Source organism: Tenrec ecaudatus, chromosome 15 (assembly GCF_050624435.1).
Source record: "Tenrec ecaudatus isolate mTenEca1 chromosome 15, mTenEca1.hap1, whole genome shotgun sequence".
NCBI classification, from domain to species: Eukaryota; Metazoa; Chordata; class Mammalia; order Afrosoricida; family Tenrecidae; genus Tenrec; species Tenrec ecaudatus.
Window position 1 is genome coordinate 66,964,693 of NC_134544.1, and position 27,433 is coordinate 66,992,125.

At 42.5% G+C, this 27,433-nt stretch overlaps 1 long non-coding RNA gene across 3 annotated transcripts in view; it reads right to left on the reverse strand.

Annotated features, from left to right (window-relative positions):
- LOC142427438 (uncharacterized) overlaps positions 1-27,433 on the reverse strand; it is a 66,562-nt gene that overhangs the window by 10,335 nt on the left and 28,794 nt on the right. The window contains exons 1-3 of one of the 3 annotated variants that reach the window (XR_012780060.1): positions 11,604-12,070; positions 9,826-9,999; positions 3,714-3,859 (exon numbers count right to left, since the gene is read on the reverse strand). This is a non-coding gene — a long non-coding RNA (uncharacterized LOC142427438). Of the gene's footprint in view, positions 1-3,713; positions 3,860-9,825; positions 10,027-11,603; positions 12,071-27,433 lie in introns of those variants that run through there. The other 2 variants (XR_012780059.1, XR_012780058.1) reach the window with 2 other exon arrangements.

Sequence of the window (27,433 nt, forward strand, 5' to 3'; positions counted from 1 at the left end):
TCCCCCTCCCCCGCCCCTCATGGGCACATTTGGCTTGCTTTTTAACTTTTTTTTCTCCTCTTTTCCTCTTTCTTGGTCTCTCACACTCTACTGCTAACCTCCAGACCACTCCCTTAGCTTAGGGCATTTACACCTGAGCCACACGCAGCTAGGTGAGCTCCACCCTGTGTAGTTAGCAGGCTGGAAAAATCCCTGCTGGCCCCCAACAGGGGATACTCTGCTCAACTTCTGACTGGGGAACTCCTTCCAGCCTTTGTGCCTGTGGGGCATAAGGCAGCTCGGCCAACACTCCTCAACAAAAGTTACTGCAGGAGCCTCTGCCCAACCTCTGCAACACCAAAGCAGGCAACCCTTCTGGGTCACTCCCCCGAGAGGGAAGCCACAGGAGGACAAAGTGGTAGGTTAATTCCATAGTGAAATAAGCTATAGGCAGTTCAAAGTCTCCCAGAGAGAGCCAGTGTTCTTCGACTCCCTGGAAAATGGCACCTGGCTCATCTAAAACAATGCAACACAAGCAGCCATCAGCCCCAAAAACCTCAACAAAAAAAGGAGAGGAACAAAAGGCAAAGCCAGAAGATGTCCTGAACATAATGCATGCATAGAGGAAGCAGACATTGAGCTGCCACAGAAAGAAATTTTCAGAATGTTACTTGGAGTCAGGGGATATGAGGGAAACAATACAGAAAAATGATGAAATGATAGAAAAGGTAAAAACCATAAATCAAAGAGAAATACAGGAGCTTAGGGAGGAGATAACAAAAACCAGTAGCACACTCATGGACCTCGACAAGCAACTGGAAGAATCAGAGGCCCGCATCAGTGACTTGGAGGACAGCCAAGCAGACTTCAACAAACGAGAACAAAAATCTAATAAGATCATCAGAGAAGCTGAAGAAAACTTAAGAACTAAGTCTGATGCTATGAAGCGGTACATCATTAGAATTATTGGCTTACTGGAGGAAGACACAACAAAGAAGTCATCTGCAACAGTAGTGAGAGAATTCTTGGAGGAAAGCTTCCCCAGCTTAGTGAATTAAAACAAGGCAACCATTCAGGAAGCTGAAAGAATCCCAGCAAGACTGGATCCCAAGAAGAAGTCATCAAGGCACATAATAGTTAAATTATCCAACTTTGAGGAAAAGGAGAAAATCATGAGAGCAGCTAGGGGAAAACAAGCAATCATATATAAAGGTTCCCAAATAAGAATATGATCAGACCTATCAGCAGAAACTATGAAGAAGAGAGAGTGGAGTAACATTTTCAAAAAATTGAAGGAAAACAATGCAAACCCAAGAATACGCTACCAAGCCAAATTATCAATCAAGATAGATGGAGAAGAGTCATTACATTGCACGCTCATCTCGATAATATGATCACTGAAGACAGATTTGTGCATAAGCAAATGTGGTGAAGAAAGTTGATGGTGCTCAGCTATCAAAAGATATAGCATCTGGGATCTTAATGGCTTGAAGGTAAAAAAGCGGCCATCTAGCTCAGAAGCAACAAAGCCCACATGGAAGAAGCATACCAGCCTGTGCAATCACAAGGTATCAAGGGATCAGGTATCAGGCATCATCAGAACAAAAAATCTTACCATAGTGAATCAGCGGGGGAGTGTGGAGTGGAGACCCAAAGCCCATTTGTAGGCCACTGGACATTCCCTTACAGAAGGGTCTTGGGGAGGCGATGAAACAGTCAGGGTGTGATGTAGCAACGATGAAAAATACAACTTTGATCAAGTTTCTGGGTGCTTCCTTCCCCCCTCCAACTGTCATGGTCTGAATCCTGACTTGCAGGTCTGACTAGACCAGGGGATGTACACTGGTGCAGATGGGAACTGAAAATGCAGGGAAGCCATGGCAGATAATCCCCTCAGGACTGGTGGTGTGAGTGGTGATATTTGAAGGGCACAGTGAGGTTGGGTTGGAAAAGTGGAACCTATTTCAAGAATCTACATGTGACCTCCTCCCTGGGGGACATACAACAGAAAAATGGGACACAGAAATATATGACAAAATAACAATTTATAAATTATCAAGGGTTCATGAGGGAGGAGGGAGTGAGGAGGGAGAAGAAAAATTGAGGACCTGAAGCCAGGGGCTTGGGTGGAGAGCAAATGTTTTGAGAATGATGAGGGCAACGAATGTAAAAATGTGCTTTACACAATTGATATATGTATGGATTGTATTAGGAGTTGTATGAGTCCCTAATAAAATGACTTTAAAAAAAAAAAAGAACCAGGAGTAGGGGCCTTTAGATCCCAGATTCTTTCACAGAAATTCTTCAATCCAGCAGACAGGCAGCTGTGACACAAGAGTGGACATGAAGGGAAGAAGCAGCAACAGAGACATGGTGGCAGCAGAACCAAGAGCCTGAGACAGAGCAGTGGCATTCCCAGACCACAGAACAAGAGAGCTAAGTGCCTTTGGGCAGGAGGTTAGAGGTGAAATAGGGGTACATTTGAGTTCTTATCTGGGGAACTAGATTTGCCAACCCACATAGAGCTAAGTGTGTCTGGTACAAGGCTAAGGTGCAGAGAGAGAATTTATCCGCAGAACTAAGAGAACTTTGTAATTTTTGTACATTTAGGACAGAAGCCAGGGGGTTGTAGGGCCTGACCTCACCTGCAGGTACGGCTGTCAAGATGCTGTCCCAGAGAACTGTACCTTGAGGCACTGATGATGCTAAATTGTGTGTTAGGGTGGAAAAGTGACTTCTTTGTCAAACATAATTTGAGGAGAGCATTTATTGAACTTTAAGAGACAACAAAAGATACGCACACACATCATATGGATAAGGGAGGCCATTAGCAGTTCAAATGCAACTGAGGATTCAGAGTCGGGACCCTAGATAAATAGGACACAGAACAAAAGGCCATGTCACAGATCATGATTGGTGGCAAAGCAATACATCAGATACAGGTGGGACTGCAGCAGCAGGAATGGGACCATAATTGGGACATGCACATTATTAGATAGAAAGACTTAAAAGATTGGTCCAGGGCCTTCAAACTGAGGCAATCAAGGCCAGACTCATAACAATGGCCCCTGTGCTGTCCTCGCTTAGGTGAGCTCCATCAAGGATACATCTAGGCAGGCCCTTGGAGGGGGATGGATGGAGAGGAGTGCAGGCAATCTATTTTGTAAGGCATTTTCCGCAAGGGTAAGATGATCTACATTCTTGGCTAATTATCAAAAGGAATTCAATGGAGGCTTAATCAAACTGGGGAGGCAGCAAATGGACAGAGTTGTCACTGTCATCAGCAATGCAAACCTTAAACCCAACTCAGTGCCACAGAGTGGATTCTGGTTACAGTGACCCTTTAAAGGGAGGTGGAATGGCCCCTTGTGGATTTCGGAGACTATAACTCTTACCAAGATTGGAAACCTTGTTTTTCTCCTCAGGGGTGACTTGTAATTCTGAACTGCTGACCTTGCAGTTAGCAGTCCAATCTGTAACCACTATGCCACCCGCCTTTTGCAAATTGGAGTGCTCACAATTTAAGTTCTAATACAATTATACATGGTTACATTATCAGCAAATTCTATCATTCCGGGAGATGCGCAAATTGCTCGGACCCCGACCAATGGGGCAGCCTGGGTTCTTGTACACTGGTGTTTCCTGGGTTCAGACCCCAGAAAGCTCAGATCCCTCCTGCTTCCCCTCAAACTCCTCTGCCCAGTGCTGACCCCAGGAACCCCAGGGATGCTCACCCTGCTTGGAGTCAGGTGAATGGATTTGGTTCACGACCCAGTCAGAAGTTGAAGTCCTTCCTTGTCATGCTTCAATGTGCAAGACACTAGTACCAGATTTCTAGCTCCCTAGACTGGACTGTATTTCTCTGTGGCAAATCTTTGTTCTGAAACAGAAGAGGAGGCAATGTTGAAAAAGGCATATCACTTTCTTGGCCTGTACTTCTTGCGCTAAATAGTGACCACCCCCACCACCTGGGATCAAAATCCTGCTCAAAGCTGAGGGTTTGCATCAAACAAGGGTCCACTCTATCTTTGCAGAGCAATTTTACTAATTTCCCAAATATCATGATCAACTTTGGATCCACAAAGTGGAAGTACTTAAGGCCTCAAATTTCTCAAGCTCCATTGAAGGTAAATATCTTCTTTTCACCAGCAATCTAACTGAAGAACGGAATATTTTATGAAGAATGTTCTTTAAAAGCCCATAACGGAACCTCAGACCAAAACCCTTGACATATCTGGTGAAAGTGATCAAGCTGAATCACGCTCATATCTGCCACTCCAACTCAGGCTGAGCTTCTCATTAAGTAAAACCTACTCCAATCCCCTTGCATCCTGGGTATTCTTTACAATATCTATTGTGTGAAGAAATCCCTATGGTTGGGTAGCCCATTTATGCACAATAGTGTAGTAACTAGAGAAAGTTTTTGTACAGGTGGACAACAAGAGACAGAGCGACACCCATAGCACATCCTAGAGGTACCTTGGCCAAGATAGAGATATTCTAAACAAGAAAACAAGCCAGGGGAATCCTTATTTGCTACTCTCTTAAGCTCTTGTGTTTACAGATGTCCGATTTTAAAGCCTTTGGGAAAGACTGCAGCTTACAGTCATGGAATGGCAAGGGGTCATGGTAAGAGCCAAGGTGAGGGAAGATGCTTAAAAATGCAAGATGTATCCAGAAAAGAGATGACTGATCAAACCATTTTGTCATCTTGACCTAAATTCTGGATTCCAAGCTTTCTAGGTAATGCTGACTGATGGCAAACAACACACACTGTAGTAGTGGGCTTATTGGCTTGGGTTCAAGGATGTCCCATCCATAGTCTCAGGTGTGAGTGACGATTTGTCCCGTCAAGAGGGGTGTAAATCATTTATCACTCTAGAGGATCCAGCCAGAGCAAGTGATCTATGAGAGTCGAGTGGGTTTCAGGATGTTCAGAAAGTTTACAATCAACTGAATCACAATTCAATTCCATGAGAAACTTCAAGGCTAACTGTAAGACAGATTAAAGTTGAAGATTCTGGCAGCTAGACAGGAGAGTATTCACGCAATATGAATAGACACTTTATTCTTTTTGTCTAAGTTCACGTTATTGGGTGAAACATAACAATAATTGTCAGAGTAACCTTATTAATATTTTCTATGAGACCAGTAATAACCTGTAAACAAGGTCAGATAATGATACTTCAAGAAAACTGTAGAGCAATATTGATAATGGATCTACATGAAAAAGTTCTTGAAAACATTGGGAATAGAGTCAGAAAACACATGAAAATAATTACACATGATAATTAAGTAGAATCTATCCTAGAGTTGATTTAATATAAGAAAATGAGCACTGTAATATATACCAATTAATGTAAAAAAGAATTAATAATCTAAATAGACACAAAACTTACTAACCAAAGTCAAAGACTTTTCATGCTAAGGAAAAATAACTCTACAAATCTAACATAAAACAAATATAGTTCAAAATGTTAATATGCTAATATACATTCCTAAAAAGAAAAAGTCATACTTGAAAAAACATCACCCCACGTCAGAAAAAGGACAACCATAAATGTCCACTTTTACCAGTGATATTAAAAATTGACTGTATGTTCTAACTAGAGCTACCAGGTTCACTTTTTTTTAAGGAAGAGGCTTCCAAAAAGACATAAAAATTCCTTTAATCATAATTTAATTATCACATCCATAAAATATTCACGATATGCCATGAATAGCTAATAAATGCTAAAACATTGTAGGCTACATTTAAACACGCTGAAATAACTCTTGGTACTTAACTCCCTAACTATTAATTGTTAATCAGAAGTGGAAGGGGAAGGTGGGGGGAGAAAGAGGGAACCTATCACAATGATCTACGTATAACTCCCTCCCCAGGGGGATAGACAACAGAAAAGTGGGTGAAGGAAGACATAGGGCAGTGTAAGAGATGAACAAATAATACTTTACAAATTATCAAGGGTTCATGAGGAGGGGGGAATAAAAATGAGAAGCTGACAGCAAGGGCTCAAGTAGAAAGAAAATGCTTTGAGAATGAGTATGCCAACAAATGTACTAATGTGCTTGACACAATGGATGGAGGTGTGGATTATGATAAGAGTTCTACAAGACCCAATAAAGTGATTTAATAAAAAAAGAAATACAGCATGATCAAAATTATAGCATTTATCTTACAGAAAAGGAAGTACAAATGTATTCAGATTAAAACCCTGAAACAGGGAATTTGTTTCCACCCATTCTGTGATGAAAGCATGAATTTAGAGTCCTGTAGTTTTCTGTAGTGTTGAAGGTCCTCATATACTGATGAATTAATAAACTAAACCAAGGCATTCGTGTGCACATATAATATTAGAGTGACTATATAGACACACATATATGTATGTGATACACACACATATATGTATGTGATACACACACATATACCAAGCTGGACAACAGATAGGATTGATGCTCACCCAAAAACTGAAGTTTGGGGACTTGAACACACTGAGCCATGGATGCTCTAGGTAGCATTGGACCCATGGGCTTCAGTTGGACTGGGCTGGGATGTTCTCTTGATGAAAAGCTCTCTCTTATGCATATGTCAGTGTCTATAGTTTTATTTTTCTAGAGAACCCAGCCTAAGGCAGATCCCCATCACATTAGTGTCATATGAGGGCGAAAAGGTGTACCTGACATGCTGCTCTTGGAGAAAAACACATCACAAGGAAAGTGTGAAAAGATAATCAACAATTCCCTGACACTGAGCCAGTCCTATGCTCCTCTAGGTCTGTGGAATTTTGGTGGAAGAAAATCTATTTATAACAAAAATATCAGAGGGGCCAGCCCCAATCCCAACTAAGAGGACAGCTGCCCCTTCCCCCAGAAGAATTTACTTCAGAGGACAACACTGAAGCTACAGCTCAGGGAAAGGGACATGTCTGATCAGAGCACACGGGAGAAAATGAAGGGGGAGGAAGAGAGAGTGGAGCACACATCCTGGCCCACCAAGCTTTGAGGACAATATGCCTGCTCTGAGCAGCCCATGCAAAAAGAAGCACTATGGCTGCACCGACTATGAGTCATGACATCCCTCACTGACCTATAGCCCTATAGGGGACAACACTGGAGACAGTTTGGGAATTGCATCCGATCTGACCCCACCACACCCAGGCAAAACACTAAGGGTGTTGTGCAACAGAACAGCAAGGGAAGTAGAGCAAGGAAGTCCCAAGAGTACCAAAATTAGACTCGGGGGCCAGGGCGTGGCCCCCATCAGACTCCACAGAAAAGCACTCCTAAAGGTCAACATAGAGACCTCTAACTTTTTACAGGCTTTTCTCTTTTTTCCCTTTTTTTCTTGTTGCTGTTGTTTTGTTTTCTTTTGTCATTTTGTTTTGCTCTTTTGTGTGTATGTGTGCTTGTGTGTGTGTATGTGTGTGTGTGTGTGTGTGTGTGCATATTATAACTGCACTTCTAACTAGATAATATAGGCCAGATAAACAATCTGGAGGAGAAAGCAACAGGACCCATGGTTGGGGCAGGGAGCATGACATGGGAGAAGGGGAGGTGGGGGAAAGAAAGTGGTGTTAACCAACCCAGGGAAAAGGGAACAATCAATAAGTGATCCAAAATAGTGGGAAACAGAAAGATTTTTCCAAGTCATCTCCCCCAAATATATGTTAGACTTAGGACACTGCTCACAATTAATGGTAAATAATTGTCAAGTTACCTCCCTGAAGGCAATCAGCTGTCAGAGGACTGTCTAGTCCCACCACATATAGGGCCCATCCCTGCTGTTAAGGACAATGGGATACTTCCCCCTAAAGGCTTCAATTTAGACCCTGCAAGGTGGGTTTACAGTACACCTTACTGATAATGATTTCTACAGTGAACCAGAGAACAGGTCAAACCTGCTCAGTGACATCCAAAGTTAGGCTGCCATGCTGAATCTCGGGTCCGCCCATCTTGTCACATGCACACCCTTACTCCCTCCTCTTCCAACAGCATATGAACCCCTACAGCAGCCCACTCCCATTACTATATTACCTATAGCACAACACTTTCCTGTGATGGATTTCTTCACCTGTAATTAGGGGGCCTGCACATCCCCAGATGATATAAAAGCCTTGGTTAGCAATAAATATTTCTCTCCCCATGTGGACCCCCAAGTGAGGCTGAGGTGAACATGCAACTATGAAATGTGTCTGACTCCATTATTTCAATCTCTCTTCTATCTCTCATGCTCCCTATGACTTTACTATAATCTTTATTTATTATCACTGTACAATTGCACCAACCGACCCGCTGTGATGTGTTAGGGTCTGGCCTTTCCCCTGACACAAAATAAGTGGCAAGGAGGGTGTAAGATGCCTGGTAGGGATTGATCAAGGCAATGTAACTGAGAAGAATTACTGAAACCCTGAAATTACTGAACTACAGACAGAGCATGATAGTGGGACAAGAGGAAAGTAAAAGGAAATAGAGGAAAGAACTAGGAGACAAAGAGCATTTACAGAAGTCTAAATACAAGCATGTGCATATGTAAATATATTTATATTAGGGTGGGGAAATAGATCTAGGTGCATATATTAATAGGTTTAGTATTACGGTATCAGATGGACATTGGGCCTCCATGCAAGTGCTCCCTCAATGCAAGAACACTTTGTTCTATTACCTGGCATTCCACGATGCTCACCTTCCTAAGATGATAGCTGAAGACAACTGTGTGCAAAGAAAATGTGAAGAAAACTGATGGAGCCCAGCTACCAAAAGATATAGCATATGGGATCTTAAAGGGTTGAAGGTAAACAAGTGGCCATCTAGCTTAGAAGCAAGAAAGCCCACATGGAAAAAGCACACAACCTATGGATTGATTACAAGGTGTCGATGGGATCAGTATCGGGCATATTGTGAATGAAGGGGAGTGAAGATTGGGGATCCAAAGCCCGTCTGTCAGCAACTGGACAGCCCCTTACAGAAGGATCATAGGGAAGAGACGAGCCAGTCAGGGTACAGTGTAGAAACAATGAAAATACAACTTTCCTCTACTTCCTAAATGCTCCTCCTCCCCTCCACTATCATGAACCTAATTCTCTTACAAATCCAGCTAGACCAGAGGATGCACACTGGTACAGATAGGAACCTGAAACATAGGGAATCTGGGACAGAAGATGCCTTCAGGACCAGTGGTGAGAGTGGTGCTATCATGAGGGTGAAAGGAAGGTGGGGCAGAAAGGGGGGACCCATTACAAGGATCTACATAAAACCCCCTCCCTGGGGGATGGACAACAGAAAAGTGGGTGAAGGGAGACATCGGACAGTGTAAGGATGAAAAAATAATAATTTATAAATTATCAAGGGTTCATGATGGAGAGGCAGTGAGCAGGGAGGGGGGAAATTGAGGAGCTGATACCAAGGGCTCAAGTAGAAAGCAAATGTTTTGAGGATGATGAGGTAACACATGTACAACTGTGCTTGACACACAATGGATAAATAGATAATAAATAGATAAAGCTATCATGTTAACCTTGAAAAAACACAGAGCTCTTACAAGGCACAATGCACACATAGCCTCTCTGCACCAAAGGTCAACACTCACATTTATAACACGTAAGGAAACTTAGTAGACTCATAGTCACACTTGATATAAGAAATCAGTATAACACTAAGAGCCTTATATTCATGGGGAAACATGACATCATGCTCCTGAGAGGAAAGTACTACACTTGTTTATATAACAAAGTATTCCCATTACTCAGCTCACATACTGCAATAGCATCACTGAGTATGAAACATACACAAATATACATATACACACGCACGCACACATCTTTCCGTTTTTAATGAAAATATTCATACCTACTGAGGCCAGGTTTCTAAAAGTTTCCATCATCCCGTGTCTCTATAGTTTCCTCTCAGAAAGGTCCAGCAATGCCCATTCTTCCTCGGAGAAATTCAGAGCCACCTCCTCAACAGCCACAGTGTCCTAAAACATCCCGTATATTCTGGCTTGGCAAGGTACCATGCATTCCACTATGTGAAAGGATGAAGAAGACAGTCCTGGGGAAACAGAGACTTCACATGGGCATTAGACACAGGGGTCTTGCTCTAAGGATTTCCATCAGGGTTTAGCTAACCCACTTCACCCACTAGATCAGCTGTTCTGAACCTGTGGGTTGCAACTCCTTTGGGGGTTGAACAACCCTCTCAAAGGGTTCTCCCGTTCATAACAGTAGCAAAATTACAGTAATGAAAATAATTTTTTGGTTGGGGGGTGAGCACACATGAGGAACTGTATTAAAGGGTTGCAGCATTAGGAAGGTTGAGAACCACTGCACTAGACACACTCCCTCACTAATTACATGTTATCCCAAGGACTGCATGCTTCTAGCATAATGAGTTTATCTCTGTACAGTTTGTCTGTGACCAACTGCAGCCTTATTTCTATCTAGCTGTTTCAGAATAGAGAACAGTCAGAACACATAAATCAGATGAATGATCAAAAATAAAAGCCTCGATTCCAAATTCATATCCTCTCTTCCATTGGAGGGAGGATTGAAATCAGAATATTTATCAGAACAGGAAGCACAGGGTGAAAGGAAGATGACAACTAGGAAACACTGCAGAATTTGTGCTTCTCCCTGTCGCCCCTCCTTAGCCATTGGAGAGCTGCTGGTATGAACTAACAAAGTAGGGACCCAAAGCCCTGGAGTCATGGTATCCTCTTGGAGAATTCTACGTGATCAAGAGCTGACGTGTTACCTGGTGATAGAGATGATTATTTGGGGAATTATGAAATTTTCTATAGAGTGTCTATGTTACTCGCCTACTTTCCAGTCACTCTGCAGTTGCACGCTTGTGTATTTTGTATTTTCAATGAGATAGGACAAGCTATTGAAAAGGGAAACCGGGCAAGAGTGAAAGGTAACAATAGAATATAGATACCCTCTGTACACTGGTACAGATAGGAACATGGAAACAAGGAATCCAAGGTGGATGATCCATTCAGGTCCAGTGGTGAGAGTGGCGATACCAGGAGGATGGAGGGAGGGTGGGGTGGAAAGAGCGAACTGATTACAAGGATCTACATATAACCTCCTCCCTGGGGGATTGACAACAGAAAAGTGGGTGAAGGGACATTTTGGACAGTATAAGATATGACAAAATAATAATTTATAAGTTATCAAGGGTTCATAAGGGAGGGGGTAGTGGGGAGGGAGGGGCAAAAATGAGGAGCTGATGCCAGGGGCTTAAGTGAAGTGCAAATGCTTTGAGATTGATAATGGAAATGAATGTGCAAATGTGCTTTACACAATTGATGTATGGATTGTGATGAGTTGTAATATAATGATTAAAAAAAAGAATATATGCAGATATCTTGAAAATTTTCCCACTGAGACAAAGCTACTGTCATGTAATTATTATGGACTGCTCCCCTCAAAAAATACTGGATACGCACATCAATACACACTAAGCTCATAGGATATACTGACAAAAGAGCACAATATATTCAGTTTCATAATAGCATGTCCTTTTTGCTGATTGGGAAAATGTACTTAGGTTCCAATTTTCTTATAAGTTGACTGAACTTCAGTGCATTTCAATGTTAAACTGTTAGGATACTAGGACTTACATACCAGGCTTTGAGATGTTTTTCACATTTTAGATTTTTAAAGATTTTTTCACATTTGCAGATCATGGAAGGACGACTAGCTGAACATGATGACCACTAGCATTCTCTCAGCTGTGGGACTGGCCTCCATGACTTGTCATACTTTTGTTCCCGCATCTTTTCAGGAGAGACCAGTCCCTGGAGAAGGACATGGTGCTTGGTGAGGGAGAGAGAGGCAAAGAAGAGAAAGGCCTTCGCCAACATGGATCGACACAGGGGCTGTCGCAATGGCTCCAACGTGGGAACATGTGAGGATGGTGCAGGACAGGGCAGTGTGTCGCGCTGTTACATAGAGGGCTTTAGGGGCTGGAATGGACACGAAGCCACCTAACAACAACATAGAAAAGGTTGCACTTTATGCTAAGATTTCACAGCATGGCCAACTAGCTATGGCATAAAGTCGCATGAGCTGTCACGGTCACTCCACAATTCTGCTACAACAGTGTAACCTAGTGTCGATCCAATAAGCCTTTCAAAATCTCATCCACAGCAGTGCATCGGGTGCCGGGTTTTAAAGCCTTCCCATTCCTTCATGATGAACCAAAACCAAATGGACTGCGGTCAAGTACATTTTAACTCATTTTGACCATAAAACAGGGAGTGGAACTGCTCGCTAGTGTTTCCAAGTCTGTAAATCTTCACGGGCCCACGCAGCCTCCTTGGCCTCCCTTGATGGGCCTGGAATGCTGGAGCCACAAAGGGTCTGGCCAGCGGCATCGATTAAACCAGTGAACCACTAGGGCCTCTTTCACACAACATGTTCATGATAAAACACTGCATTTATTCAGCAACCACGATTCTGAGGCAATTTCCAAAAAGATTTGGCCACATTGGCTCATTTAGTCCTCTTGTCACTCACTTTTAAGCAGATGTTGCTCCCAATGGGATAGAGCTGAAGTCACCAACATTACTCACAATTTCAGTATTGCTCAAATGAAAACTTGTTGAACCAGGTCAGCATGCAGGTCCATGTGTGTACAACTAAATGCCTGGCAATTACATTTCTGTTCATATGCCCAGAGCTTTTTATTCTGTCAGTCATCAGTTACAGAGATGATCTGGATCTTCTGTGTAGTACAAAGAGGAGACGAAGAAAACAATCTATTCAATTCAGATAACTGGAACGCATTGTCCTGGAAAAGCCAGGACCCTCAGACAATACTGCTTACCTCAGGGCCGTACAACTGGCTCTTGCATATAAGAAATTATTAGATTGATTGAGCAAATAAAAAACCATTGAGCAAATCAGAACAAAACCAGACCAATGTGTTCTGAGAGGGCACACCATTCCAAAACCAACAGTTCAACCCTGCACACATGAGGTGGCTATGAGTTGAAAACACTCCACAGTAAATAACAAGAACAAAAGCACAAGGCCAAATGATAATAACTCTTATGAGAAATGCAACAGAGGTGGAGTCTAAGCATTAACACATACATATTTACATTTCGTGAGCTAGTGTAGGGAGAAATAAAATGATCACTTTAGGAAACACTAGCCAGAGAACCCTGGCATGATAAGGAAATTCTAACAACATGGGAAGGTTCTGTGATGAATTTGCAAATGCTCAGTTCGATTTCCGTTTCTCAAACATACAGGCTAAGGAGTCAAAGAGCACCCAGGTCTTCAGGGGCCGGAGAGGGAAGCTCCATGGTCAGCCACTAAATGAAAAGCTCGTTAGCAATAAGCATTCATGGAACTTCCCACACTGGAAAATAAGTGGAGCATGAAGAAGCACCAGCAAGAAAGTAAAACAAAAGAGGCAATAGTTAAAAGAAATGCAAATGAGGACGTTCAGGTTTATGACCAATATGTGAAGAGCTCAAAGTCACCATTCCAGTCTCAGAGATAAAAGCTGACCATGTTGAAGTCAGAGTACGGAGGTCACAGGGCATGTTTTTCTTTCTGGTGTACATTTTTTAAAAAAATTACTGTCATTGAGTCAATTCTGACTCAAAGCATCCCCACAGAGCAGAGTAGAACAGGGCCTGCGCGTTTCTGAAACTGCAACTCTTTAAGGGAGTAGAAAGCCTCATCTTCTACTGTGGACCAGTGAGCGGTTTTGAATGGCTGAACATGTGGGTACCAACCCAACGCATAGCACACTACATCACCATGGGTGCACAGTGTTGTAATAAATTGGAGAAAACTAGATGGTAACTAACAACAAGAAAAGCATCCTTTTAAATGCCTCTAATTAATTACTCTAGTTAGGACCCAGAGCAAACATCTGTCCTCAATACAGAGGGGCGGTGAAAACAGGTACTCTCTCAGCTGATTTCATTGTGAAATCATTCTGTGTACCTGCCTATGGGGCCCTTTTGTTTACAAGTGGTTTTCCTTATCTGCCCTTAGTAGTCTAATCAATTGCATTCATTGAAAACAGTGATTTGAAGGATGTGATGGGATTAACTAATGGGTAGTCCAAAAGAGTTTGTTCCTAGAGGAGAAAATACCAGACCACAGGGTATTAGGAAGAAATGTACTTGCTATGTTTTAAGGATAGTCAAAGCCCAGGTTGAACAAATACATTTTTATAAGGATAAAGGAAGTCAGAAAGGTGTGTCGTTGGGATTTCAATGAAGAAATGCAAAAAGATTGAAATCAATAAAAAAGTAGCATGTTCCAAAATTTCATACCATTGTGTGCTCACTTTCCCTATAAGATCACTAAAGACAAATGGGGGATGAACAACAGAAAAGTGGGTGAAGGGAGACATCGGACACAGTGGATGGATGTATGGATAGTGATAAGAGTTGTCTGAGCCCAACGTAAATGATTAAAAAAAATAGCATGTTCCAAAAAACTCTCCTCCACTAATATATCAGTTCCCAAAACTGTCAACAAAAAATATTCTATTTTTTGCACTTCACAAGAGTACACAAAAAATGTGAATCAAATTGCATTTAGCCTCAAATAGCTAATAAGGGGTCAAGAACAAGGGTTGGCATTGTCTGCACATAACTCCCTGCCACCACATCTGGTCCAACTCACAGCAGAGCTATCACAGAGCAGAACTCCCTGTAGGACTCCCACGCCTGCACATCTTTAGTGGAGCAGGCAGACTCATCTTCTCTGCACATTTCTGGTGAGTGTGCACAGCTGCCCTTGCAGTCAGCAGCCCAATATTTAACCCACTGGACAAAAGGACTCCTTTGTTCACGTGTCCCACATACAATAAAGTATCATTACAGGAACTCATGAAAGACCTACAGAAAAAGAAAAGCAGCTCCAGAAAGGCCCACCAATTTGTAAGGGAAGCTAATTCCTGACACATCAGGCTACACAGGGCTCTGCCTGCAAGCACTCACACTTCAAGATGCAGGTCCCTAAATGGAGTCCCTGAGTAGTGTGAGCAACAGAGTGCTCAGCTACCAAACAAATGATTAGAGACTGAAGGCAACCTTAGAAGAAATCAACAACTTCTGAAGTTAGCCAATGAAAATCTTACGGAGCATAGTTTTACTCTGAAACCACATACGGTCACCATATGGAACCCAATGGTAGGCAAAATGATTGATATTTAACAAGTATTACTTAATTGAGATACAAGGAGCTCATTGGTAGCCAATCCTTCATGCCATGAATGCACAAGGGGTTTTTGAAAAAGGCCATGGGAAAATGGAATAAAAATAATGGAATTTTTCCATTTGGAAGCTACTGCATATCTTTTCCTAATAGATTATGCTAAACAGTGCAAAATTATGCTAAATAGAATAATGTCATAAATCTTTTTTAATTCCTCAAATATTGTACATCTTAAAAGTATTTAGGATCCCTGTTCATCTTCCATGATAATTCAGAAAGAATACTAAGCTATTTACATATAGCATCTCTCTTAAAGATCTATTAAAGCTGATATTAATTTTATTCTCTATCTATGGTAAAGAGACCAGTTAGGTTACCGTATATATGTACGATACACATAAAAACTTGAGAGCTGAAAATTTACAGAATGACTTTATTTTTCTGGGTCCTGCAAATTTTACAAATTCAACTGTGTGGTTTTTCATGTTATAGTTAGAAACTCAATCTCCTTGTAGTTTTGAATTTTCCTTCTTTGATAGATTGCCAGGTTTCATAGGTTCTGGCATGTGTGTACATACACACATGTGTGTCTTGCTTAGTTTTTTATGTCCCTGAGCATGATAATGGTTACCATGGATAGGTGTTCATGGAAAGGCTGGAAGTTTGTGTCTACTCAGTCTCCAGGGAAGAAAGCCTGGGTGATGCACTTGAGAAACCAGTCACTGAAACCCCTCGGCAACATCCCTGCACTCTGACTCACATGGAGTCCCCAGGAGTTGGTGTGGGTTTGATGGCAGATGCTTGATTTGGTTCATTCCTTTGGGGGAAAAATGAATTCTGGTATCATTTGCTACTCTGCAGGCTGGCAGTTCAACCTCACCAGCACATCTGCAAAAGGAAAATGAGGCTGGTTGCTTCTGTATAGATTTTGTTATCAGATACCTATGGAGGAACACTATGAGTCAGAATTGACTGTGTGGCAGTGAGTTTGTTTTGGGGGGTGGGACAAAGTTTCTAGGTGGCACAAACAGCTTGCACTAGACTGTTCCCCTGAGGCTTGATGGGGGTAAACAGCCGGCATTACTGTGGAAGAACAGGAGATCTGCTTCCACAAACATGATGCTCCAGAAAAACTATGGAACAGTTCTGCTCTATAACACATGACATAGCCATGAGATGGAACTAACTCCATGACACCTAACCAAAGGGGAAATTGAACATGATCACATATTCTTGTCTATGTATACACATGGATATTACATTGAAATTATGACTAAATCAAAAACAAATATAATTCCCATTAAGAATCACCATGTCTGCAATGAATAACATGTCAGTGTGGCCCATCTAAATTAGTCCGTGAAGAAGCCCCACTGCTCCAGTGGTTAAAGGACTGGCAGCTCCATGAAGTGGCCATCTGGTAACGCATGATTATAGCCTAGAAACCCCAACGAGGAGTGGAAGGTGCTGTGACATCACTCACAGAATCCACTGTAGCGCAGTGGACAAAACAAGCCTCTTATCAAGAACGCGTGGATAAAAGGCTAGAACATTCAAGCATTACCATGCAGTGGGGCACAGAGAAAATAACATGCTATCTTACTATATATAACAGTTATATATCTGGAGGTTGCCTTCTATTAGAAATAATCATGACACAAATTTTAAAAGGAAGAGCTATTAGTAGGACTCTGTTCTTGAACAGAAAATGCAAACAAATTGAAGAGCTAACATATGAAAAAAAAGTAAATCAAAAGATTAATCAGGGCCACAGGGAAAAGGATCAAATGCAAAGCTTCACTGGAGCTGGCCGCCAGGAAACAGCTGGCGCTCAATCCATCTGGCCCCAAGCGCACTACTTGAACTCTGGTTTATACAGCAAGAAACCAGGAACGGTCGGGAATACTTTTCTCCTCCGATCACAACTGTACACGCTGACTAAGGGGGGTGGAGCAGCTAGGGAACTTCCTGCTGATATCCAACATGGGCATGGGCAGCAGCCCACTAACATTTTGAATCTGGTGGGTCCGGGGACCAATGCAGAAATAGCAAGCTGAAGCAATGGAAATATAGAGGCGAGTGTCAGCAGGTTAGCAAATGAGACTTAGGGTCGTTCAGTCACAGTATGCAGCCATTAGGATGTGGATGTATGTCCACTATTAATGATTTCAAAATAAATCATGTGGGGAGAGGGGGTTGGGGAGGATGGGGACCAACTCAAGCATAAGCTGGAAAATATAGAAGCTAAATTCATCTGGTTAATTAATAAACATCAGGATATTTCAAACGCTTTCTGTATCCAGTAGGATAAATGATGGATTTCAATCTATGTCACTGTGAAAATAAAATAACTGAAATTACCAAAAAGTGCTGACCTTGACCACATGTGCCACTAACTTACATCAATTCTGACTCACAGTGACCCCCGAGGACAGAGTAGAACTGCCCTGTGGATTTTCAAAACTGAAACACTACAGGGGAAGACCTATTATTTCTCCACATTAATATATAAAATGACTTGAAAATAAGTAAGTAAAATAATTGCTGGGTCCTGCAAATCAAAAGGATGTAAAAGGAAACCAAAACTCCCTATTAAAAATATGAGTGGATATTAAATCTGGGCCAGCAAGCTCTAAGAGCCAAGAAGGATCATAAGAGGGTGGCGGCAGGGGGGAAAGTGGCAGTTTAAAGAGAGATGAGCCATCAATGCAACCAATCTCTGAGATGAGGCTTATAGGGGAAACATCCCCCCCTGGGGCTCTTCACACTCCAAGTGGAAAAGTCCAGCATCCGCAGACACAAATCTCAGGAGCTGTATTAGAGATTAAAGTCTTAGCACTCCAGTGAGTAAAGCGCTATAGGATAGATGGCTGTAGATTAAGCCTCCATTGAATTCTTTCTGATCATCAAGCAAGGAAATAGATTAAATTGGCCCAGGGACAGAGGAACTGGGAAGGTGAACACCATTCACTGATCTCCAGGTAATGCAGAGGGTCCTATAGTCAGGAGCCCAAAATGCCTTAGCAGTTGAGCCCTGACTGCCTGGGTCAGAAGGACTTGGAACAATCTTGTAAAATGCTCTATCTGGCAATGAAGGTGGCTCAGTTACAGTCCTGTCCCTGCTTCTGTAGTCCCATTTATAACATGCTGTACTGATGCTCCACCAATCAGAAACGTGTGACCGTTTCCTCTGTTGCAATCTTATTTCATTCGATTCCCGACTTGACTGTTTCCCTGAACTGCACTATGATCTCCATCCGGTGATGGGTCCGCGTCTTTGTATTCTCTTTGTCTCTTTTAATAATTAATAAATGTTCTCCGTAAATTATATTTGAGATTGGAGTTCCTTTTGTAGTCCAAATCAGAGCACAAGCTAGTTTTTGATGGGCAGAAATGGTTAAGAACATGCAGTAGAGTAAAAAGGAGACCGCGTTTTAAATATAGTTTAAAGAGAACATCTATTAAATCTTATGAGACAAAGACAGCACAAGGGCACAAACACATCATCTGAATGAAGGAAGCCACCAACAGGAGGTGGAAATGGCTTCCAAGGTTCACAACTGAGATGTGAGCCAAAGAGGGTGTGGGGGAGGGGCGGGGCAAAGGAAACTCACAAAAGCATGCATCTCAATGGCAGACATTCCATCCTTAGATAGCAGGCTTACAAAATGGGTCCAGGGCCTCCTGACCAATGCAGTCAGGGAAAGGCTAAAAGCAAGTGGCTCCTGACTAGGAGTCCCCTGGACTGTCTCCAGTTTGGTGACCTCCATCAAGGACACACACTCAGGCAAACCTCCAAGAGAAACTGCTTCTCCATGGGCTGCCTGCAGAGGTGAAGCAAAGCCACCCTGCAAAGCCTGAGGGTCAGATTACCTACTACCTTGGTTCCTGGGCAGAAACCACTCAATAGAGGCTCACTCCATGTGGGGCTCTGCAATCTATGCAAGGACCAGATCTGTGCGGGGATTTGGGGCTGTCACTGCTCTGGTACCCCTTTGCAAAGCAGGGTGCTGAGAAGTTAAGCTCTAATACAGACCTCGGTCATCAGTGGGGTGGCCTGATGACTGCAAGGCTGCCTCTCCTTTCAGTAAAGGCCACTCTGGGGTCCCCATGCTCTCATGCCCGCGACCTGACACGAAGGGACAGGCCCCAGGCAACCCCCCCCCCCCCCCCGCCAAAAAAAAAAACAAAAAAAAACACGCAATCGCGCCTTTCTGGACGGAGGAGCTCTGAGCAGAAAAAGCGGCCAGAGTATTCCCGCGCCCGAAGGCAAAGGCCTGCAACCAATTCAATAAGGATTTAACTGGAAATGTCCCAGGGGGTCGCGGCGACCTGGAACACTGTTGTATGGGCTGCGGGAAGTGTAACGTCCACGGGAACCCGGACACAGCTGGGACTCCAGGCCTGCAGGGGATTCCGCGCCAGGGATCAGCACAGAAACACAGAAACTCACCCACAGAAGCTCTTGGGCCGCACTCTTGGATCCTTCTCACTCAGAGGAAATGGGTTCAGCAGGAAACTATCACCTGGGGAGGGGGTGGGGTGGTCTCTGTGGGAAGGGGCGGGGCCTGGAGGTAATGAGGGTGTCGTGGAGGGAGGTTCCTGGAGGTGAGGCTCAGGGCCTGGCAAGGCAAAGGATTCATTCTTAGTAGTTTCTTCTTAGTCTGGAAGCCCTGCTGAAATCTGAGCACTTTGGGTGGCCCAGCTTGCATTTGAAAAGCGTTTGCATTTGAATCCCAACACCACACAAGTCCAGGCACAAAGACAAACTGAAAGAAAAGTGATGGGTGGAAGGCATGCTTCCCAAGTGGGAATTTCCCCAAGAGACACTCCAGCAGCTAGGGCCACAGAGACACACACTTGACAGCATCTGCTGCCATCTGCTCCACCTGACCACATCTCTCCTGCTTTTCACCTGGACGCCTCTGAAACTCAGACACTGATTTCAGGCTCTGCTCCCTGTGCTTCAGGCTCTGCTCCCTGTGTATGATCAGGTGAGCATCAAGATGGGGAATCCCTGAAAATGCCAGTTATCCTGTTGTCTTCTTCTCCTCCCTTGCTCTCTCTCTCTCCCAGCACTGCTTAAGATTTATTTCCCCCCAATCTGTGGGTTCTTATGTTCACATAGGTTTTTATGAAACCTTTCTATGTGAACAAGTGTCTATTTTGACCAAGTTACAGTCAACTAATTGTCCTACACAGAATGTTTCCTTTAATATATTTCATGTGTTGAGGTCTCTCCTTTCTATTTCTATGTTATTGAGGGTTTTTATCAGGAATAGGTAGTAGATATTGTCAAATGCCTTTTACGCATCTATTAATATGATATGGTTCTTATTATTTGTCCTATTTATGTGGTTGGTTACATTAATTTTTTCTAATATCGAAACATTCTTGTATCCCTGGTAATAATCCCACTTAATCAAGTTGAAATATGAACTCAAAGTCAGGGATAGGCGCTCTCTAACTCAATCCATCCCATTTCCACAAATGTAAAGATAAACTGGTCTGATGTATGATCTACTCACTCACCTAAACCAATAGTTATGTAATCATCAAATATGTTCCTTTATTGTTAAAATATTAGTATCATATATTCTGTTGTAGAGTGTATTTTATAAATAATTTTACCCCATATTCTCTGTAGTCATAAAATTTTCTTTTAAAGTTTCTCATGCATTAATAAAAAGGTTTCTTGTACAAATCTATATTTATTCAATTTTGTCCTTTACTATTGATTCATATTGCAGGTATACATATTAAAACCATGATTATATTTTTTTTCAACAAGATTCTGGAATGATTATTACTTTACTGCTTATTTTAAAAAGAAACACTCTAACATTTCAGTACTTATTGTACATACAGTCCCTGTACAAGAGAGGTTGTTAGGTGTCACTAAGTTAGTTCCAAATCATAGTGACCATATCACCACAGGGAGAAACACTGGCTTGCCCTAAACCGTCCTCATAATTGTTCTTATATTTGAGCCCATTGTCTCAGCCTCTTTCAATCTAAAAAGTTTTCCTCTTGTTTACCAAGCTCCATGGTTGAAGTGATATATCTCTTGTTTTTGCCTCCGGTTTGCAAATACACAAAACTCTAAAGGTTTTACATATATGGAATAAGAAAATACATTTAAAAGAAGAACAATAAAGTCAGAGCTGTTGTGTGAATTCTGACTCATAGAACCACAGAGAGCAGAGAAACAGCTCCTTAGGCTTTTGTGTTTTACATTTTATAGAACATGTTTCATCTTTACCACAGCAAGTAGTGTCCTTATAGACAATAGTCCAAAACTAGACAGGTGATGCAGTGGTTGATTTTCTCAGTCTCAGACATGTATAAGCACCACCTGGAAGTTAAAATGTACTCGACTATCCAAGAGCTGAAGAACATATTCAGTTTATTTTGTATACAACTGTGTCGATATGGTAGAAGTGTATTCTTAATTGTTTTATGAGGCCCTGAGCACAGCTGTGAGATTCTGGTTGTAAGAGAATGACATCCTGACCCACTATCACAGTGACTCAGGCGTCACCTTTTCCGATGTGGATACTGAATGTCACAGGTTGGTGCTTTTAGCTCAGTGCTGTATGGGATATGTGACTTTGATCATACATGTAATACTAATCTAACCGTTTTTCAGGATAAGAATCTGGTGGGGGGGGGTTTTCCCCACTAAGACCTACACATTGCATTATTTCCAACTCATCTGAATTATTTCCTGTATGGTCAGTGTTATGAAGAACAAACTTTCAGATACATTGGTGGGAATTTAAGCACCAGGAACTACTGTTTTTGATGTCTCTGCCACATCCATATTAACCTCTACCACATCCATATTTTCCTGAATATCTGTGCTTAATGAAGTCTGTCCTGACTGAATTTTCACTTATGTGTTTCCCAATCACACCCATGACTATGCTTCTCCTATTCCGGGTCACGCTGAGACAGGACAGAAGTGGCAGTGTCCTAGCCGGAAGTGAGGGTCATAGCTAGGTTCCTACTTGCTGTGCACGGTGTGGAGCCAGAGAAGTGTTGCAGCCTGAGCTCTGTGTAGTCGGCGCGCCCACGTTGGGGTCGTGTTGGTGACCAGTTGGGGTGACCTTGCCGCACACAGCAGCCTGGCTCGGGTGCAAGCACCCTTCTCCCCTCACCTCCTCTTATCCAGTACCTCTCCCCTTGTACGGTGAGATGTGGGAGGGTGTCCCAGAGACTGGTCCCATCCCCCTGTTTGGGGATTGGTTGGAATTCCTTGCGAGAAACCTGTTGGAGAAAGGGGGATCCCAGACTGGCTTTGGGCGTCTGTGTTCCCGATTAGTCGCTTTGCAGGTCTCTCCTAAGCCCCCTGCATTGTCTCCATACAGTGTGCCACCTCCCCGAGACTCCTGGAACATCTTCAGCTCAAAGATGAGCCCCGGGTCCCTTTCTTCTCTCGCTATGAAGAAGTGAACGCTATTCAGGAAGCGAGTGGTTGCAGCTGGTGCACAGAACGTTAGGGCTTCCTCCTGAGGTTTGCCCAATGTTGTGACCTGTGCAGTAACTTTCCCTGGGGAGCGGGGCGGGGGGAGAACCCAGGTCTGGAAATGCCCTGACTCCTTGCCAGCCAGTAGGGTGTCTGCGGGGAGTACACCCACCCTTGAGGTTGTTGAAGTGATATTCCAGCGCACGCACGGCGCACTGAGACATGATTGGCATTCCCAGGTAGCTGGGCTAAGTCCTTCCAGGACTGGAGGCCTCAAGCGAGGTGACCCAGGTTGGTGGCTATCAGTCAACAGTCTGGCAGGTGGCAAGTAAAAGGAGAAAGAGACAGGCCCAGCTGTACAAAGATGGGGTTCAGTGAGCAGGAACTCAGCCAAAGTGAAGGCCAGTCTTTCTTTGGGAAAGCGTATTGGTCTCGATAGAAGGGCAAGAGCCAAGTACGGAAGATCTCCCTTCCCACATACACTCTTCAAGAATTTTGCGTTGTTTCTTTAATTTTTACAAAGCCGGGGGAGTGTGGGAGCTGCTCCTGCTTATTTATTGCCCAAAGGTAAATTTCTGTTTCCTCTGAAGAAGTTTCTAGTAGCTTGTCCTATGTTTAGACTTATGCCGACTCCATTTTAACTGTGTATTCCCACCTGGAGTCATTTTATCTCTATTTTAATTCCCTGAGTGTGTTGCTTTGTTTGGGGACATTTTTTTAAAATTTGTTTTTATCTTGCACACTCATACAAGGTTGTGTCCTCAATTTCAATCCATTCATTTGCATAGGGAAAGTATTTTGAAATCATTTCTTGAGGTAGTTCATCTGCCTGGATTTGTGAAACATATTCTGCTGTGTGACCCTTGGCTTTATATATGGATCAATCTGTTCTAGTATATTCTCTAGAAACTAGCTCATTCACATCCAGAATACCTGAGACACAAGTGAGTGATTTTTTTTCCAGGTGGACATTTCCAGAGAAGACTGTCTTAGGGACTCAGAGACAAGTCTAGCGATGATCCACTTAAACTGTGATTGTCCGTTTTCCCATAGGTCAATCTCAGGTGCAGTTATAGGGATTGTCCCCCCACCCCCAAACACCCAACTTAACTGCTGTTGAATCAATTAAGATTCATAGAAACTGTACAGGACAAACCATCATTGCCCCTTTGGATTTCTGAGACTGTAAAACCTTCCATGATCAGAAAGCTTTGTCTTTCTCCTGAGGATTAGATGATGGTCTTGAACTGCAGAACTTGCAAATAGTAGTCTATTTTGTAATCTACAACACCACTGGATCTCCTAGGTATGGAGTGTCTGTGTAGTTTTGGCCTTTTTATGATGGATTTGTTTCATTTTTTTAAGTTGAAGAGTAATTTTTAATAAATCATTTTATTGGGGCTCATACAACTCTTATCACAATCCATACATACATCAATTGAGTAAAGCATCCTTATACATTCATTGCCCTCATCATTCTCAAAATTCGCCTTCCACTTGGGTTCCTGGAATCATCTCATTTTCCTTTTTCCCCTACCCCTCCCTCTTTTCTCCCCCCTCCCCCATGAACCCTTAATAGTTTATAAATTATTATTTTATCTTATCTTACACTGTCCGGTCTCTCCCCTCACCTTCCTTCCCGTTTCCCATCACCCAGAGAGGAGGTTACATGTAGATCCCCTAGATCGGTTCTCCCTTTCTATACCCCCTTCCCTCCAGGTGTCGCCACTCTCACCGCTGGTCCTGAGGGGTTCATCCGTCCTAGATTCCCTGTTTCCAGATCCTTACTGCACCGCTGTGCATCCTCTGGTCTAACCAGGTCCCCAAGGCAGAATTGGGATCATGAGAATTGAGGGGAGGAAGCGTTCAAGCACTAGAGGAAGGTTTTGATTTTCATTGTTGCTACACTGAACCCTGAGTGACTCATCTCCTCCCATTTCTTTTAAAATATGGTCAGTAATTCCATGTCCTTGAAGATAGACACTGGGATCTTGGTCAGAAGTTAATTATAATGGTAATTGCATTATAATTATAGATTGCTTAGAGTGTGTTATTTTCACAAAGCTGAGCCTTCTGCTTCATGAACATGGTCCATTAGTCTCATTATTTGCATTTCTTTTGGTAACTTGGAGTAGTGTTTTTCTTATAGACTTCTTTCTACAAGACTTTGGTTCTCTTAGGTTTATTCCATTTATTTTATCTTTTAGATAGCTATTGTAAATGATATTATTTTCTGATTTCCTTTTCAGAGCTTTCAACAATTTTCTTCTAGGGCTTTTGGATTTTCTATGTTTAGAAAATCATCAGCAATTACAGAGAGTTGTCATCAGCAATTATAGAGAGTTTTACCTCTTTGTTGCCATTTAGGATGCATTTGGTTTTCATTTGTTGACTGATAGCTATTGTTCAAAGTTTGTGTTAGTCAGGGTGGACTAGAGAAACAAACTCATAGACACTCAAATCTGTTTAAGAAAGACCTTTACATAAAAGAGCAATTGTATATTGAGAAAACATCCTATCCAAGTCCATACGTCCTATATTAACCCATATGTCCAATACCAATCTAAAAATACTGCTTCAGACTCATGCAACACATGCAATGACCCTGGATACAGGAAGATCGCAGGCCAGTAGGTGGAAAGACTTGTGGATCCAGAGGCAATGGAAACTCTCAATGCTACAGGATCCTCCAGCTGCAGGAATCTAGTGTAGCTCCATGTGTCTTATCAGCAGGAACGTGTCACAGGGAGTGTGAGGTAAAGGTCAGCCTCCCACAACTAATTGCAGGTTTGATAGGCACAATAGGACAGTTGAGATATATAAAGATTATAATAAAGTCCTAGAGAATACGGAGAGATTAGAAGAGAGATTGAAATAATGGAGTCAGACACATTTCCTGGTAGCATGCTCACCTCAGCCCCACTTGGTGGTCCACGTGGAGATGGGAGACAGGAGGGCAGGAGAGAGGGGGAGAGGAAGGAGGACAATGGGAAAGGGAACAGGGGAGCAAGGATGGAGGGAGATGAAGGGAGAGCTGAGAGCCAGGGAGAGTGAGGGGAGAGGGCTTTATATTGTTAACCCAGGCTTATATATCTTCTTTTGGGTGGGGCATGTAAGCCCCCGAATTACAGGTAAAGACATACATCAGAGAAAAGGGTTGTGGAATAGGTAATACAGTAGTGGTAGGGGGGGTGATATAGGGGTACATACACTATAGGAAGAGGAGGGATTAAGGGTTTACATGTGATAAGATGGGTGGATCCTAGATTCAGGATGGCAGCCTAACTTTGTATGTCACCAAGCAGGTTTGACCTGTTTCCTGGCTCTCCATGGAAACCATTAACAGTTGGGTGGGTACCCCACCTAGAGTGGAACAGATGCCTGCAGGAGGAATATGTCTAAGCATCTGACCTCCCACCATGAGCTTTCAAATAACCTCTGTTTGTCAGAAATTTGTGTGAGACAAAGCTGGGGGGCATTTTGTATCCCACAACTAGAGTGAGTGTGTATCCCTCCTCCAGCAAGCTATTTATTTCCATAGCATTACCAAATGAGGTCATCAAGCTGTGACCCGATTGACAGGCTAAATTCCACCCCTTCACTTTCAATATTCTCAAGCTGACACCAGATTATTTAACTACCACAGTTTCAGCACAATACGAATTAAGATTGGTATTTAATGATAGCCTTATCTGATTCCAATTTGAAAGGTGAATGCCTTCACTTACTCTGCATTGAGTTCAATGTTTGTCATTGACCTTGCATTTTGCTGTTTTAAGTCCTATCAAATAAATTTGGACCCACAGCAACACTAGAGAAAACAGAATGAAGCGTAGGTCTTGCTTCATTCTCACAGTTGTGATGTATGAGGCCTTTTTTGCAGTTACTGTGCCAATCTAGCTTGTTAAAGGTTACCTTTTTTAATAACCTTATGTTTCATAAAGCATTAGGTCCTTATCCAAGTTCTGATTTTCCTAACAAATGTCCGAAGTACTTGAGATGAAGTAATCACCTCCTCCCTTCTTTCTATTAAGCATTGCACATCATTCAATATACAATTGTTTGTTCTTCTGGTGGTCCATCCTACCATCAAATTATTCTCCAGTACCATAATTCAGGTACATCGTTTGATCTTTCATCCTTTTCATTCATTGTCCGACTTTGACATGCACATGAGACAATTGGAAACCTCATAATTTGGGCCAGGTACATCTGAGTCTTCAAAGAGACTTCCTTGCTCTTCACCTTTGACGAGGTCTGTGCAGCAGGTTTCCTCAACTAAATGCAGCAGTTGATTGAGTCAAGCTTCCATGAATATTGATTGTAGATCCAAGAGAGATGAACTTCTTCCAAATTTCAATATTATCCCCATTTATCCTGATACTTTCCATTGGTCCCATATTAGGGAGTTTAATTTTCTTTACATTGAATTTTAATCTAAAGTGAAGGCAGTAATCCCTGCTCTTTATCAGTAAGTTCTACAAGTCATATTGTCTTACAACATGTAGTTTTATGTCATTTGCATGTGCCGGATTATGAACCTGGCTTCCTTCAATCTTGATGTCATAGTTTTCAGTTAGTACAGCTTCTCAGGTTATTTGCTCAGAACAGCGTGTTGCACAGAGAAACTACTACAGCTTTCAATGATTCTGTATTACTGTGATGCACAATGAAAATTCATGGAAAAAACAAACAAACCACACTACAGGTTGTATTAAACATATATGTTTTAGAAAAAATATTCCGTGAAAGTGCTTAAAATGTTTTCCAGAAAATATGGCCAGGTATTCTGTAACCA